Source organism: Hemiscyllium ocellatum, chromosome 10 (assembly GCF_020745735.1).
Source record: "Hemiscyllium ocellatum isolate sHemOce1 chromosome 10, sHemOce1.pat.X.cur, whole genome shotgun sequence".
NCBI lineage: Eukaryota > Metazoa > Chordata > Chondrichthyes > Orectolobiformes > Hemiscylliidae > Hemiscyllium > Hemiscyllium ocellatum.
In genome coordinates, this window is record NC_083410.1 from 44,151,367 (window position 1) to 44,167,399 (window position 16,033).

The 16,033-nt window shown below is 40.9% G+C and overlaps 1 protein-coding gene and 1 pseudogene across 1 annotated transcript in view; both read left to right on the forward strand.

Annotated features, from left to right (window-relative positions):
* The window catches only part of gpatch2 (G patch domain containing 2), a 298,747-nt gene that overhangs the window by 70,565 nt on the left and 212,149 nt on the right, over positions 1-16,033 (forward strand). The window lies entirely within an intron of this gene.
* Positions 1,957-2,065, forward strand: LOC132819938 (5S ribosomal RNA; annotated as a pseudogene).

A 16,033-nucleotide genomic window follows, 5' to 3' on the forward strand; every position in this document is an offset into this window, starting at 1 on the left:
ACAAAGGCTATCCCCCTTTATATGACAACACGGACTGACACTGACAAGCTTCCTGGTTTTGTATTGTGCGCTGAACAGCAAGGGTAGACAGAAGTAATATGAGCCTGATAGCTTTAGCTGAGAGGCACGGTGCAAAAAGACAATCCATGCAAGGCAAAAATATTCTGAGATTCTAGGTAGGTGCAGACTGAGTGAATGCTATTACAGAATGAAGAGCTCAGAGATGTAGCCTGGTCTAGTTGATATGCTGGGTACAAGCTGAATGTTTGCCCCAGTTTCCCCAGAAAATGGAGATTTGTGACAGGTTGAGTATTGTATTTTGCCCGTTTCACTTTTTAACACCCCATTGCCCTGTGAACCATTCCTTTCCATCCTGGCCACTTAATATTGAGACCATTTTATTTAGCTTTTGTTTAAAGAAAATAAAATATCTTAAAGCAGCTTTAAAGATTCAACTGTTTGTCAACAGCAGTGTTATCTTCTCATTCTGAAATAAATCAGAGATTTATATTGTTATGTCTGTTTAGAAATGACATGAATAATATCTGCCTCAGCACATTTTACTAGTATATTTTACTGTTTGAATCTTTGGCAAAGAATGATCAATTCTCCTGTGCTTGTACTCTGTGGTGCAGATTGCAAGCACTTGGCCTACAAAACTGATAGCAGAGGAATAATGTGTGTCTGACCATCAACTCTCACAAGGTATACTATTGCCATATTGGATTGGGCTACATATGACATACTCCAGAAGAATTCAAATTAATAATTAAAATATTAGCATAATCGTTTTATGTTGTGCTAAAGGATCTTTTTCCTTTCTGGATCTGATGTACCATAAAATAAGCTTTACCAGAAACATTCTGCAGACCCGAGTGTGTATCCAAACTTGTGATGATCTGTTTTATGATCCATTCAGTTACTATCATAAGGAATTACCCTCTACCATCTCCAAGGCAACAAGAAGTGTACCAGAAGCAGTAGAAGAATGAGTCTTATTAACCATTAATATCCGAACTAGATGATCTCTAACAGAGCAGTTCATTCAAAAAAGTTTCACCTGAACCATCACACCCATCACTAATGCAACAATAGATTTGCAATCTTTCACACAACCATCTGATCGTCTTTTTTTAAGATTCATTATAAATCTTGTCCTTACTTTTTACACCAAGTGCAGAACAGATTTTTAATTATTTTAAACATAACCTAACTTGATCGTTATTTATAATTTATTGCAGCAATGATTATGATTGACCCTTGAGCAACCATGTGGAACCTGACTGTTCTTGTTTACTAATCCTACTGGTTTTACAAAATAGAACAATTAACTGAAATTGCTGGAGATCTAAAACAAACAACTGAAATTGCTGGAGAAATTCAGCAGGTCTGTCAGTGTCTGAAGAGAAAACTGAGTTAATATTTTGAACCAAAAGCAGCTAGGAAAATAGTATTTATGGTGATGATTGGGGAGCGTTAGTGAGCAGACGGGCGGAGATGGAAACCAGAGAAAGAAAGTTGATAGGCAGGCAAAGGAATTGTCAATATTAAGTCAAGTAAAAAGAGAAACTAGGTAGGTGATATTGGTACTGATCATTAAACCCTTTTCACAACAGGAGCTGTGGTTGTGGGGATAGGTAATAGGCAAGGAAGGAGGGATTCACACACTGAAATTGTTAAACTCAGTGTTGGTCCTGAAGTCTGTAAGGTACTTAAGCGAAAGGTAAGATATTGGTCTTGCAGTTTGCATTGAGCTTTACTGAAGCCTGCAGTTGGCCTGCAACAGAAATTTTGGCAGAAATGAGAACATGGTATGTTGACATGGCTGACAACGAGAAGCTCAGAACCTAGCTGTTCGTCAACATAATCATCCAGTCTGCATTTTGTCTCCCCAGTGGAGATAACACTGCTTTGTGAGAAGCGAATATGATAGACTAGATAGGGTGGTGTAAATAAATCTACGGCCATACTAGTCTGAAAATGCCTGATCTCGGAAGCTAAGCAGACTCAGGCCTGGTTAGTATTTGGATGGGAGATCGCCTGGGAATACCAGGTGCAGTAGGCTTTTATTGTGCGCAGCACGGTGGCACAGTGGTTAGCACTGCTGCCTCACAGCGCCTGAGACCCGGGTTCAATTCCCGACTCAAGCAACTGACTGTGTGGAGTTTGCACGTTCTCCCCGTGTCAGCGTGGGTTTCCTCTGGGTGCTCCGGTTTCCTCCCACAGTCCAAAGATGTGTGGGTCAGGTGAATTGGCCATGCTAAATTGCCCATAGTGTTAGGTAAGGGGTAAATGTAGGGGTATGGGTGGGTTGCGCTTCGGCGGGTCGGTGTGGACTTCTTGGGCCAAAGGGCCTGTTTCCACACTGTAAATAATCTAATCTAATCTAAAAATCACCACTTCACCTGGAACGTGTGTCTGGAGCCTTGGGTGGTGAGGTGGGAGGAAAAGTTGCACAATGTGTGATTGCTTGGGGGCTATGGGAAAGTGCTAGGAGTGGAACAGGATATTTTGAAAGGAACAGTCCCTGTGAAACCCTAATGTAGGAGGGGTGGGGAATATGCTTCCTGTACACTGCTTCATTCTATTCTCCTAATTGCCTTGACTCTATTACATCTGTTCTGATAATGCCACCTTCCTTGGGGACCTCAGAAATGCCACCTTTTCCCTCAGCTGAGGATTCCCCACCATCATGGTTGACAAGGCCTTCAGCCCTGTCTCACCCATTTCCCACACTTCCCCTCTCACCCCTTTCCTTCCCTCCCATAACAACGATAGAGACCCTTGTCCTCACTTTCAACTCTACCAGCTTCCACATCCATAGAATCATAAACTGTCATTTTTGCCACCTCCAGCAGGATGCAACTATCAGACACACATTAATCCTCTGGCTTGATTATAATAGTAGAGTGAGGATATATTAGGCCATGAGGTTGCAGAGTAGAATTCCGCTGCTGTTGATAATCCCTAATGTAGAGGAGACTGCTTTATGAGTAGCAAATACGGTAGACTAGATTGAGTGAAGGGTAAATAAATTACTGTTTCGCCATATGGATGCCTAGTCTTGGTTGCTAATTCTGTTGAAGTCTGTCTCGTTCAACACAGTGATCGTACCACACAACACGAAGGAGTGTAATCTCAATGTGAAGGAGGGACTTAGTTTCCATGAGGCCTGTGTAGTGGTTTCTTTTATTGATATTGTCATGGATAGGTGCATTTGCAACAGGCAGGTTGGTTTCCCCCACCACATGTGCTACTGACATTGAAATTCGCCACCCAGAGTGCTTTCTGTGCCCATGCCATCCTCCGTACACTTGTATGTTCAACAGGCAAAAGTATTGATTCATTAGCTGAGGGAGAACAGTTTATCGTAATTAGCAGGAGGTTTTTTTTGCCCATCTTTGACTTGATGCCATGAGATTTCATCGGGTTCAAGTCAATGTTGAGAACTCCCAGGGCAACTCCCTCCTAACTGTATACCACTGTGTTGCCACCTCTACTAGATCTGTCACTGTCGGGGGGACAGGTCATATGAGGGGTAATGATGGTGGTGTCTGGGACATTGTTTGTGAGATATGACTGAGAGTATGACTGTGTCAGGCTGTTGCTTTACTAACCTGTGAGACAGCTGTCCTAGTTTTGGTATTAGCTCTCAAATGTTAGCAGGGTCCACAAGGCTGTTTTTCCTGTTGTGGTTTCTAATGCCTTGAACGATGTCAGCTGGTTCACCTGGTTTCATTTCTTTCACACAGTTAATACAATTGAGTATTTTACAAGGCTATTTTAGAGGGCAGTTGAGAGTCAACCAACTTCCTGTGGGTCTGGAGTCATATGTAGGCCAAACCAGGTGAGGATGGCAGATTTCTTTCTCTGAATGATTCCAGGTGGGTTTATCCAACCATCAGCAGTAGTATCATGGGTCATCGTTAGATTCTTAATGCCAGATACTCATTGAATTCAAATTCCACGATCTGCTATTGCAGGATTCAAATAAACTAACAATAATACTGCTTGGTCATCGCTTTCCACAAAGATAGTGATCACTCCTGCCTGAATCAGGTATTGGACTCTTTGCATTTAAGGTTACAAATACCCTAGTGAGATTGCTTTCCAGGATTAGTTTGATCTGAACCGATCAATGTTGCTGAGGGTTTTACTTGATGAAAATAGTTACCATGACACAGCAAAGAAGATAAGTAACGTTAAGCTTCCTGCTCCTTCTGACCCCAATTTTGAGCATCTTCTGACCACCAAAGCTTCTGTCCCCAATTCTACATGCCCCAGCCTTTCCTCTGGATCTCCAGTACTACAAAAGTCTTCCTGATCTCTCATGACACCTGATCTCTGGACCAAGCCTTTTGTGCAGATTTTAACCCAGCTAAATCACAGCCTTAGATAAGTCTTTGATTTTCCAATCTTGGGGTTCTCAACATCAGCGTGTCTCTACATTTGCCAGCAACATTTTAATGAGGCCTGAAGTTTTTATCTGGAGAGCCTCTGACTTTAACATTTAGATGTAAAAAAGGAGGTTTTCATTTGACATCACACAAACTGCTGTTAAGTCTTAAAATGTGAGAAAGCTTATACAGGTAATGTACGATAATCACTTGGAAGAGGAAAGTGAGTGCATGATAGCCAAGTTGTGGGTGACAGAAAAATCAGTGGGAAAGCAATTGGTGAGGATGACACAAAGAGCCTGCTAAGGGATATAGAGAGGTTAAGTGAGTGGGAAAGACCTGACAGAATATAATATGAGAAAATGAGAGTTTATACATTTTGGCAGGAAGACTAGAGGAGCTGATTATTGTATAAATAGAGAAAGACTGCAGAAAGCTTCAGAATTGATGGATTTAGGAATTTTCATCCATTAATTGCTAAAAAACCAGCATCTAAGTTATGTGGGTAATTAGATTAGACTTACAGTGTGGAAACAGGCCCTTCGGCCCAACAAGTCCACACCGACCCGCCGAAGCGCAACCCACCCATACCCCTACATTTACCCCTTACCTAACACTACGGGCAATTTAGCTTGGCCAATTCACCTGACCCGCACATCTTTGGACTGTGGGAGGAAACCGGAGCACCCGGAGGAAACCCACGCAGACACGGGGAGAACGTGCAAACTCCACACAGTCAGTCGCCTGAGTCGGGAATTGAACCCGGGTCTACAGGCGCTGTGAGGCAGCAGTGCTAACCACTGTGCCACCGTGCCGCCCACTAATATGGAAGAGAAATGGAATGTTGTCCTTCATTTCAAATAGACCATAAGACATAGGAGTGGAAGTAAGGTCATTCGGCCCATCGAGTCCACTCCGCCATTCAATCATGGCTGATGGGCATTTCAACTCCAGCATTCTCCCTGTAGCCCTTAATTCCTCGTGACATCAAGAATTTATCAATCTCTGCCTTGAAGACATTTAGTGTCCTGGCGTCCACTGCACTCTGCGGCAATGAATTCCACAATTCCAACACTCTCTGGCTGAAGAAATGTCTCTGCATTTCTGTTCTGAATTGACCCCCTCTAATTCTAAGGCTGTGTCCACGGGTCCTCGTCTCCTCACCTAACGGAAACAATTTCCTAACGTCCACCCTTTCCAAGTCACGTATTATCTTGTAAGTTGCTATTAAGTCTCCCCTTAATCTTCTAAACTCCAATGAATACAATCCCAGGATCCTCAGCTGTTCCTTGTATGTTAGACCAACCATTCCAGGGATTATCCATGTGAATCTCTGCTGGACACGTTTCAGTGCCAGTATATCCTTCCTGAGGTGTGGGGACCAAAACTGGACACAGTACTCCAAATGGGGCCTAACCAGAGCTTTATAAAGTCTCAATGGCACAACGGTGCTTTTATATTCCAACCCTCTTGAGATAAGTGACAACATTGCATTTGCTTTCTTAATCACGGACTCAACTTGCATGTTTACTTTCAGAGAATCCTCGACTAGCACTCCCAGATCCCTTTGTACTTTGGCTTTATGAATTTTCTCACCGTTTAGCAAGTAGTATTTGCTTTTATTCTTTTTTCCAAAGTGCAAGACCTCGCATCTGCTCACGTTGAATTCTATCAGCCATTTCCTGGACCACTCTCCCAAACTGTCTAGATCCTTCTGCAGCCTCCCCACTTCCTCAGTACTACCTGCCTGTCCACCTAACTTTGTATCATCGGCAAACTTCGCTAGAATGCCCCCAGTCCCTTCATCCAGATCATTGATATATAATGTGAACAGCTGCGGCCCCAACACTGAACCCTGCGGGATACCACTTGTCACTGGCTGCCATTCCGAAAAAGAACCTTTTATCCCAACGCTCTGCCTTCTGTCAGACAGCCAATCCTCAATCTATCCCAGTAGCTCACCTCGAACACCATGGGCCCTCACCTTGCTCAGCAGCCTCCCGTGTGGCACCTTATCAAAGGCCTTTTGGAAGTCTAGATAGACCACATCCATTGGGTTTCCCTGGTCTAACCTACTTGTCATCTCTTCAAAGAATTCCAACAGGTTTGTCAGACACGACCTCCCCTTACTAAATCCATGTTGAGATTGGATATAATAGAAGAGAGGTTTTGCTGAAACCATATAAGGTATGAGTTAGACTGCAACTGGCCGACTGTGAACAGTTTTAGGCCCCTTATCTAAGGGAAAATTTACTGGCACTTAAGGCAGCCCAGAGAAGGTTCAACAGCCTGATGATAGGTGTAGACAGACTATCCTTGGAGAAATGGTTAAAGAGCTTGAGCCTGTGCTTATTGTAATTTTATTACAGTGCTGATTACCTCACACTAAACACCCTCGGCTGATGAATTTGTACTCCTCCGTGTTGAGAAACACTTAGAGGAAGCACAGAGGATAGCAAGGGCACAGAATGTCCTCTGGATGGGTGATGTCAATATCCACAACCAAGAGTGGCTCGGCAGCAGTGCTACTTGAGCTGGTTGCTTCATAAAGGACATAGCTGCTCGCAACAGGTGGTGTGAGGAAACCCACAAGAGGAGAATATCATACCTCACCTCATCCTTAACAATCTGCCAGCTGCAAATGTATTTGTCTTTGAAAGGATTGGTAAGGGCGACCACCACACTGTCCTTGACAAGACAAGGTCCCGCCTTCACACTGAAAATAATCTCCATCATGTTGTGTGGCACTATCACCATGCTATATGAGACAGACTTCAAACAGATCTTGCAATGCAAGCCTGGGCATCCATGAGATGCTGTCGTCCATAAGCAGCAGCAGAATTGTACTCCAGCACAATCTGTAACCTCATGGTTTGGCAGTCCCCCACAACCATTACCATCAAGCCATGTGATCAACCCTGGCTCATTGGAGAGTATAGGAGGGCATGCTAGAAACAGCACCAGGCATACCTGAAAATGAGATGTCAACCTTGTGAAGCTATCAAACAGGACTACTTGTATACCAAACAGCAAGTGATCCCATAACCAATGGATCAGATCTACGATCTGCCACATCCAGTTGTGAATAGTGGTGAACAATTATACAACACTGGAGGAGGAGGCTCCACAGATATCTCTCTGCTCAATGATGGAAGAGCCCAGCACATCAGTGTTTTAGATAAGGCTGAAGCTTTCAAAGAAAGCTGCCTCCGGTGCCAATCTTCAGCCAATTATATTCACTCCACGTGATATCAAGAAATGGTTGGATATATTTGATACTGCAAAGCCTAGGGATCCAAAATTTTGACAGCAATAGTACTGAAGACTTGTGCTGCAGAACTTGCTGCTACCCTAGCCAAGCTATTCCAGTACAGTTACAACAATGGCACCAACTAACTATGTAGAAGATTGCCCAGGATGTCCTGTACCTAAAAAGACAAATCTAACCCAGCCTGTTACCGCCCCATCAGTCTACTCTCCATCATTAATAAAGTGATGGAAGGTGACATCAGTTGTGCTATCAAGTTGTACCTGCTCAACAATAACCTGTTAAGTGACACCCAGTTTCTGTTGACAACACAGCTCCTGACCTCATTACAGCCTTGCTTCAGACCTGGACAAAAGAGCTGAGTTCCAGAGATGAGGGGAGAGTAACAGCATTTAACATCAAGGCTGTGTTCAACTGAGTATTGTATCAAGGAACCCTGGCAAAACTGGATTCAATGAGTATTGGAGGCAAAATTTTCATTGGTTGGCGTCATACCTGGCATATACAAAGATGGTTGTGTTTGTTGGAAGTCAGTCATCTCAGCTCCAGGACATGTCTGCAGCAATTCCTCAGGGTAGTGTCCTTGGCCCAACAATCATTGGTTGGCTGCTTCATCATTGACCTTTTCTCCATTATAAGGTCAGAAGTGGGGGTGCTCGCCAATGATTGCACAATATTCGGTACCATTCACAACTCCTCAGATACTGAAGCAAATGATGTTCAAATGCAACAAGTCTGGACAATAGCTAGGCTTGGGCTGCCAATTGACAAGCAACATTCGCACCACAGAACTGCTAGACTGTGACCATCACCAATAAGGGACAATCCAACCACCACCCCTTGATATCCAGTGGTGTTATCATCACACAATCTCCCATTATCAACATCCTTGGTGTTATGATTGACCAGAAACTCAGTTGGACTCACCAGATAAACACAGTGGCTGCAAGAGCAGGTCAGAGGCTAGGAATACTGCGGCAAGTAATTCACCTACTGACTTTCCAAAGCTGCCCATCATCTACAAGGCACAAGTTGGGAATGTGATGGAATACTCTCTGCTTGTTGGATGCAGCTCCAACAACACTCATGATGCTTGACACCATTCAGGGCAAAGTAGCCCACTTGATTGTCACCTAATCAACAAACATTCACTCCCTCCATCACTGACAGTGCACACTGCTGCTACTATCTCCAGGATGCACTGCAGAAATTCACCCAAAGATCCTCCGACAGCACCTTCCAAACCTATGACCACTTCTGTCTGGAAGGACAAGGGTAGAAGATACATGAGACACTACCCCTTTCACGTTCCCCTCCAAGCCATTCCTTCACTATCACTGGGTCCTGGTCTTGGAATTGCCTCCCTAATGGTATTGTGGGTCAACCCACAGCAAGTGGACTGCAGCGGTTCAAGCAGGCAGCTCTCCATCACCTTCTCAAGGGCAACTAGAGATGAGCAATAAATGTTGGCCAGCCAGTAATGCCCACATCCCACGCTTCGATTTAAGAAAATATAGGAGAAAGAGAGGTGACATTATTGAAACACACAAGTTTTTTAGGGGACCTGAAAGGGTAGATATCAAAAGGTTATTTCTTCTTGTTGCAGAGCCTAGGACTAGAGAGTGTAATCTCACAATGAGTGGTTACACATTTAGGACAGAGATGCGGAAGAATTTCTTCTCTCAAAGGATAATGAATCTGTGGAATTCTTACCAGAGAGGATTGTTGACATTGGGTCAGTATGCATATTCAAGGTTGAGACAAACAGATTTTTAATCAGTATGGAAATCAAAGGTCACAGCAAAAAGCCAAGAGAGTGGAGTTGGGTATTATCAGATTAACCCTGATTTCAGTGAAAGTGCAGTGCAGACTCGATGGCCTGAATGACCATCTGCTCCTATGTCTTATGGTCTTGTTCTTTCCATTTTCCTTTCTCAATTCATTTTGTGCTCACATTCTGATGATTTTAGGGACACCTGGAAGTATTGTACGTATGTTTCTTCCATGCCCTAGTATCCAATATTTTCAGGAACATTCCAGTAACTTAACTGGCTCCTTCTTGCTTATGCAGAGGTTTAGATTACTTTTGTATTTCATTTTGAAAAGTCTGACTAGCATCCATAGTTCAAAGTAAAATTTGATATGTATTGTGTCAGAACTCACTTTTTGTAGATTTTCGGGCAACTTTATTTCCTATATAAATTTTTGCCTTTCTCTTAACACTAATGAGAGCAGTGCTAATTTTTGATGTCAACATTGATGAACCTTAGGAATAGATGTAGCATGTTGAAAACTTTGGCAAGCTGAGAATTGGGACTCATCACAAATCAAGCATAGTCACACAAGCAGATATACGGAATGGAGAAGGAATGAAATAGGTAAGGATAAAAACAGAAAAATGAGTGAGGAAACATAATTGATTCCTTTATCCCTGAGGAATTAACATTCTAATGTGCAAATGTAATATATAGTTATGTTGGCATTTATGTTCCATCTGGATTTAAAACTATAATTGCTGAGATAAAATAGAAATTTTATGGATGACCCATTTTTGTGCAACCCTTGGTGCTCATCACTTGAGGGTCAATGGTGTGTATATTTTTCATATGTTGTAAGAAGCGTCATGTTTGAATCTAACAATTTGGTTGGTTTAAACAATTTAAAGTATCAATGATATAGATGTACAATTACTTAATCATTGCAAATAATACACAATTGGATGACGTTTTACTGCATATTGCCATATAGGGCATGTGCTCCCAAAGTTAGTAACATATCTTGAATTAGACTATCCAACTTGAATTTACAGCAGGAAAATTTGGAAACAACATATGTTGAAGTTCCAGCTCTAAGAATTGTATCAGTATGGAATTCTTCATTGCAGTTTTGCTTCAGAGGATAATTTTAGTATATTGTGTGCTGTGTTGTACAGGTTATTTTGTATGTTTTACAGATGGTTGGTGCAGGTAAGAGTTCTGATATACAGTTCAGTGAGGAGTATGCCTACCCTGTACAGTATGGTATTTGATATGAAATGGAGAGGAATATTAATGAAGACAAAAAAGAGCAGTTTTTAAATTTCTTTTGTTCTGAACATGTTCGTATACCAAATGAAGATTGTTTCAGTACAATTTTAGCACTCTTGTTTTCTACGTTTATAAAAATCTCAACTGACTTTTGCACTTTTCAAAACAAATCATGCATTTGACCCATATTATTTGAACAACTGGTGAAAAAGAAATTAGGGTAAAAAATTTAAACACAACTTGGCAAGCAGTTGAGGTCATTGCTTTATTTATTGACAGTAGATTGTTGGTCTTTGAAGCCTGGAGTGTACATCTTTTGTTGTAACTGCATCTCTTTTGTACTGGCGGATCTCCATCTTGGAACCCAGCAAAGCCAATCATTAGTCGTGGTTTTAACATGTGCTGTTGTAGACTAGTGTTTGGTGTTAGCATACTGCAGTACATGCAGGAACCAAAGCCAGCTATTCACTGGCTTCATATCTCATGGCTACGGAACCTACTGGCTGAGCATTAAAAAAAACCCAATTCTCATGCTGTGAAGTTCCCTCTTCAGCTGTCAGTTCTTGCCTTTCTTTGATATGATATGACTTAATCCACCAGCTACAACTTCTCCATTTGCAGGCTTTGGCTGTGAACAGATCCATTGACCATGTGGCAGCTATTTATACATCATAAGCCCTATTTTGTTAAATCTAAGTAATAAAGATTCCTGTGTCCATTGCTTATTGAAGACAGATTGGATAGGCTGTCAGAAATTAACCCTGTGATGCTTTTTAAAATGCTTTTCACAATAATAAGATTTTTAAAATGTGGCAGAAATATAGTCATTTTTCTATGTTTAAGACTTGTGACTAGTTGTCATTTCCGGATATAACAATCATTTACACTGACTGTGGCCTTCTGGAAACTGCAACTTAGAGCAGGCTGCAGTTGATGGGAAAATATAATTGCTAAATTGATGAAAATAATAATAAGTCCAGGTCCCAGGATCAATAACCTTATTTGAGAAGGGGAAATAAGTCTTATCTTTAAAAAAACACTTTTTGCTTTTCAAAATTCAAACCTGAAATATGCACTGATAACAGTTGTCTTCAAAAGGAAAAGTGGGAGAATGTAATGCTACTTGACTAGTAATCCAGAGGCCTGGAATAATGCTCTGAACATAAGTATTTACACCCATTCAAGGCAGCCAAAAGAATTTAACATTAGTATGTTTGAATGTTTAACAAAAGCAAGTCTCAATTATGAACTTGGAACTATTGAATTGTTGCAAAAATCCACTTGGTTTATTAATGTCCTTGCGGAAAAAGAATGTCATCCTTACCTGTTACTCTAGATTGACAACAATATGGTTGACTCTCAAATGTCCTCTGAAGTTAACTAGCTAGGCACTGAATAAGAATAATGCTGGACAGACCCACGCTGTTTGAACACTTGGAAATTGTCAAAATTGGGAGAACTGTTTTTGGAGATTAGTCAAGTAACAATCTGAAATTCTCACACTGAATTAAACCCACACACAGACGGTGGGGTCTGGGATATTGGTTGTATATTATGGAGGTATGGTAAAGTAAAGGGAAACAATAAAGTCGTAGACAAGAGCTGCAATTTGGGTAATGATAACCAGAGGGTGACAAGAATATTTAATTGTAAGAGTGCACCAAAAAAATGAAGTGAGGGATTACAAAACATGGTTTAAAAAAAACAGATTTAAGTTTGCTTTAAACCCAAACGAAAGTATCTCTCAGGTTATGTAGTTGGAACTGGCTAAGGTGAACTGGGAAGCTCAGTTAAAAGGGAGAGTAGTAGACTTGACATGCCAATTTTTTAAAGAGATATTGAACAACCCTTAGCAAAACGTTACCACAGGAGACAGAAAGGCTGTTTGAGAAATGTGCCATGTGTAAACAAGTTGAAAGCTGGTATTAAATTGCAAATACCACTATACATATCTGCAAAGCTGTGCAGTACGTCAGAAGATTGGACAGTCTTTAAAAAGTAGCAAATAACGACTGAAAAGATAATAAGGGGTAAAAAGTGGAGTATAAAAGAAAGTTAGCTTGTAAAATTTTAAAAAGTAAGAGTTTTGACACATATGTTTGAGTCGGAAAAGAGTAACTAAAGCTCACATTGATCCTTGAGAGTAAGAGACTTCATTCAGAACCTTCCCAAAAAATTTGAATATCAAAGTGTAATAAGGAAGGATAAACATAAAACAATGATCATTGCCAGGGAAAAGGTGCTGGTAAAACTGCCGAACCTGAAGGTTGAAAATGCCCAGAATCAAACAGCCTACATTCTAGAGTTTAAAAAGGACTAGTGGTGTAGATAGCAAGTGCACTAGTTATAAATTTGCACAATGCCCTTAGACATTGAAAGTATTCCGTCATGTTCTAAAATAATAAACAGCTATTATTTAAGAAAGTTAAGAGGCAAAGAGCAGGAAACTGAAGGTCATCTGTTAAGAGAAGGTACTGGAATCCTGCACTGAGGTTACAGCAGGATTCTTAGAAAATCACGAGTTGATCAGACAGAGCTAACATAGTTTTATGAAAGGGAAATCTTGTTTAACTAATCTATTAGAGTTTTTTGACAAGGTCATTGAGAGAAAGGGGTGTCGATAGATATGGTATCCTTGGATTTCAAAAAGGCTTTTGGTTGCATGTCACCTCAAAGGGTAGGGTTGGGGTGCGGAAGTGACATATTAGCATGGATAAATGATCGGTTAACTAATAGGATGCAGAGAGTAGGGATAAATGGTCTTTTTCAGGTTGGCAAACTGTCAGCAGTGGAGTGCCACAAATATCAGTTCTCTGTCTTCAACTATTTACAATCAATATCAACAAATGTATGGTAACTAAGTTTGCCAGTGACACCATGATAGCTGGGAAAGTTGTCAATATGTGATGGAGAGCCTGCAGAAAAAATGGGCAGATGGATAAAAATGTGGGTGAGTGTGAACTTGTCCAGTTTGGCAGGAAAAGTACTGAAGCAGTCGACTATTTAAATCAAGCGAAATTGAAGAACTCGCTGGTTAGAAGTTTCTGAGTGTCCTGGTACATGAATCACAGAAATTTAGTATGTAGGTACAGCAAGTGATTAGGAAGGCAGATGCAAGTGAAATGGAATATAAAAATAGGTGACTTTTTTTTACTGCAGCTGTACATGGCTGCTGAGAACACGTCTAGAGTACTATTTAGTTTCAGCCGTCAAATTTGAGAAAAAAAAGTACAATTGCTGTCTAAGCAGTTCAGAGAAAGTTCACTCGACTCATTCCTTTGAAACAAGCTTGAACATGTAAGGCCGACCTCCTTTGGAGTTTAGAAGAATGAGAGGTGATGTCTTTAAAACATGTCGCGTCTTGAGGGGTTAGGATATGGTGGATACTCAAGACGTTTCCACTTGTGGGTGAAACTAAAATTAGAGGGCAGTGTTTAAGAATAAGACATAATCTTCTCAAGCAGAGATGAGGAAACTTTTTTCTCTGAGACTTATTGCTATGTGGAATTCTTTATCCCAGAAAATAAAGGTGGCTTCATATTTAAAACTATTCAAGACTAAGTTTGGTAGATTTTTGATTGACAAGTGAATTAATGCTTATGAGATGAGCACAGGAAAGTGGATCTACGAAACAACCAAATCAGCCAGAATCCTACTAATAGGGGAGAAGGCTCAAAAGTCCAAATGGCCTGATCCTATTCCTAAGTCCCATATTCGTATGTCAAGAAACAGCTCAAAGCATTGAATGCATAATGGTTCATGGCTTATGACAACATTCTGTCTGTAGTTTTGAAAACTTGTACTCTAGATCTAATAACACCCCTTGCCAAGTTGTTCCAGTTGAGATACAACTTTGGCATCTACCTGACAATAACGAAATTTGTTTAAGTATTTCCTGTACATAAAAAGCAGGATAAATTCAATCTGGTCACACTCTAGTTGTAGTCACCAGTGGTGATGGATAGTGGCATTGACAGTGCTATCAAACAGCACTAATCAATAACTTGCCCAGCAGTATATGTTTTGGTTTCACCAGAGTCACTCAACTTTAGATTTCATTGCACCCACTGTCCGAATATGGACACCAAACTGAATCTCAGACAAAGTGAGAGTGACTGCCTTTGTTATGAAGGATGCATTTAGCCCAGTGTGGCATCAAACAGCCCAAACAATATTGAAGTCAGTGTGATTTGGGGAAAACTCTCTACTTGTTGGAAGCCCAAAGCTTGTGGTTGTTGGAGGCCAACCATCTCAGTCCCTAACCACCTTGCTAGGTGTCCCTGACAGTAATGTTCAAGGTCCACTGATCTTCAGCTACTTTATCAATGACCTTCCCTCCATTACAAGGTTTGATTGTAGTGTACAGCGACATTCCATCTATTTTTGTTTCACATCTATGCAGAACTTCAAGGTGGTTCATGGGTTATGACAACATTATACCTGGAGGATGGAAGACGTATGTAGCTGCAGTAACATTCAAGAAACTAGACATCTGCCAGGAGAAAAATAATTTTCTTGATTGACAATCTATAAACCACTTGAAATGTTTACCACCATTGTTTAAGGGCTGTGCACTGTTGATAAAGATGCATGTAACAATTCAGCAGGCTTCCTTCAAACTTGTCTTCCAAACTCATGACCTCTACCTCCTTCACTAACAATAAATCAAAAATCCTGGAGTTTCCTCACTAACAGGAGTCTGAATGTATCTACAACACATGGCAGTTCAAGACAGTGACATAATATCATCAATAGTGAAAATGCTAATGTCTCATGAACAAATTATAAAAATGACTGTATTACAGTTGATAGAATTTCAGTCATACAACCACATGCTCACCAACAGATGAGTTTTATGTTTCTGTGAATCATAGTGTCAACCTTGCTTTAGTAGTAACAACAGTCTTTCTGTCACCTAAGGCAGAATTTTAAGCTCAATTCCAGAGGCTTGAACATATGATCTAGGCTGGTATTAATGCAGAACAGATGACATACTGCACTGTTGGCGATGCTGTTTTTCAGATGCAATGTTAACCTGAGACCCCTATCTGTTCAAAAATTCAGGGGAGCTTTTCTGGTGTTTACACCAATGTTTATTATTCAACCAACATCCAAAATAGCTGATCTGATGGAATTGCTGTTTGTGGGATTTTGATGTTTTTTTTGTTATTCTTTCATGTGATATGAGCATTGCTGACGAGGCTAAATGTGTTGGGCTGCGTGTTTGATTTATTTTTTGTGAGTCAACCACATTGCTTTGACTGTGGAGTCGCATGTAGTTGGAACCAGTAAGGATGGCAAATTTCCTCTCCTGCAGGGCATTAGTGAACCAGATGGATTTT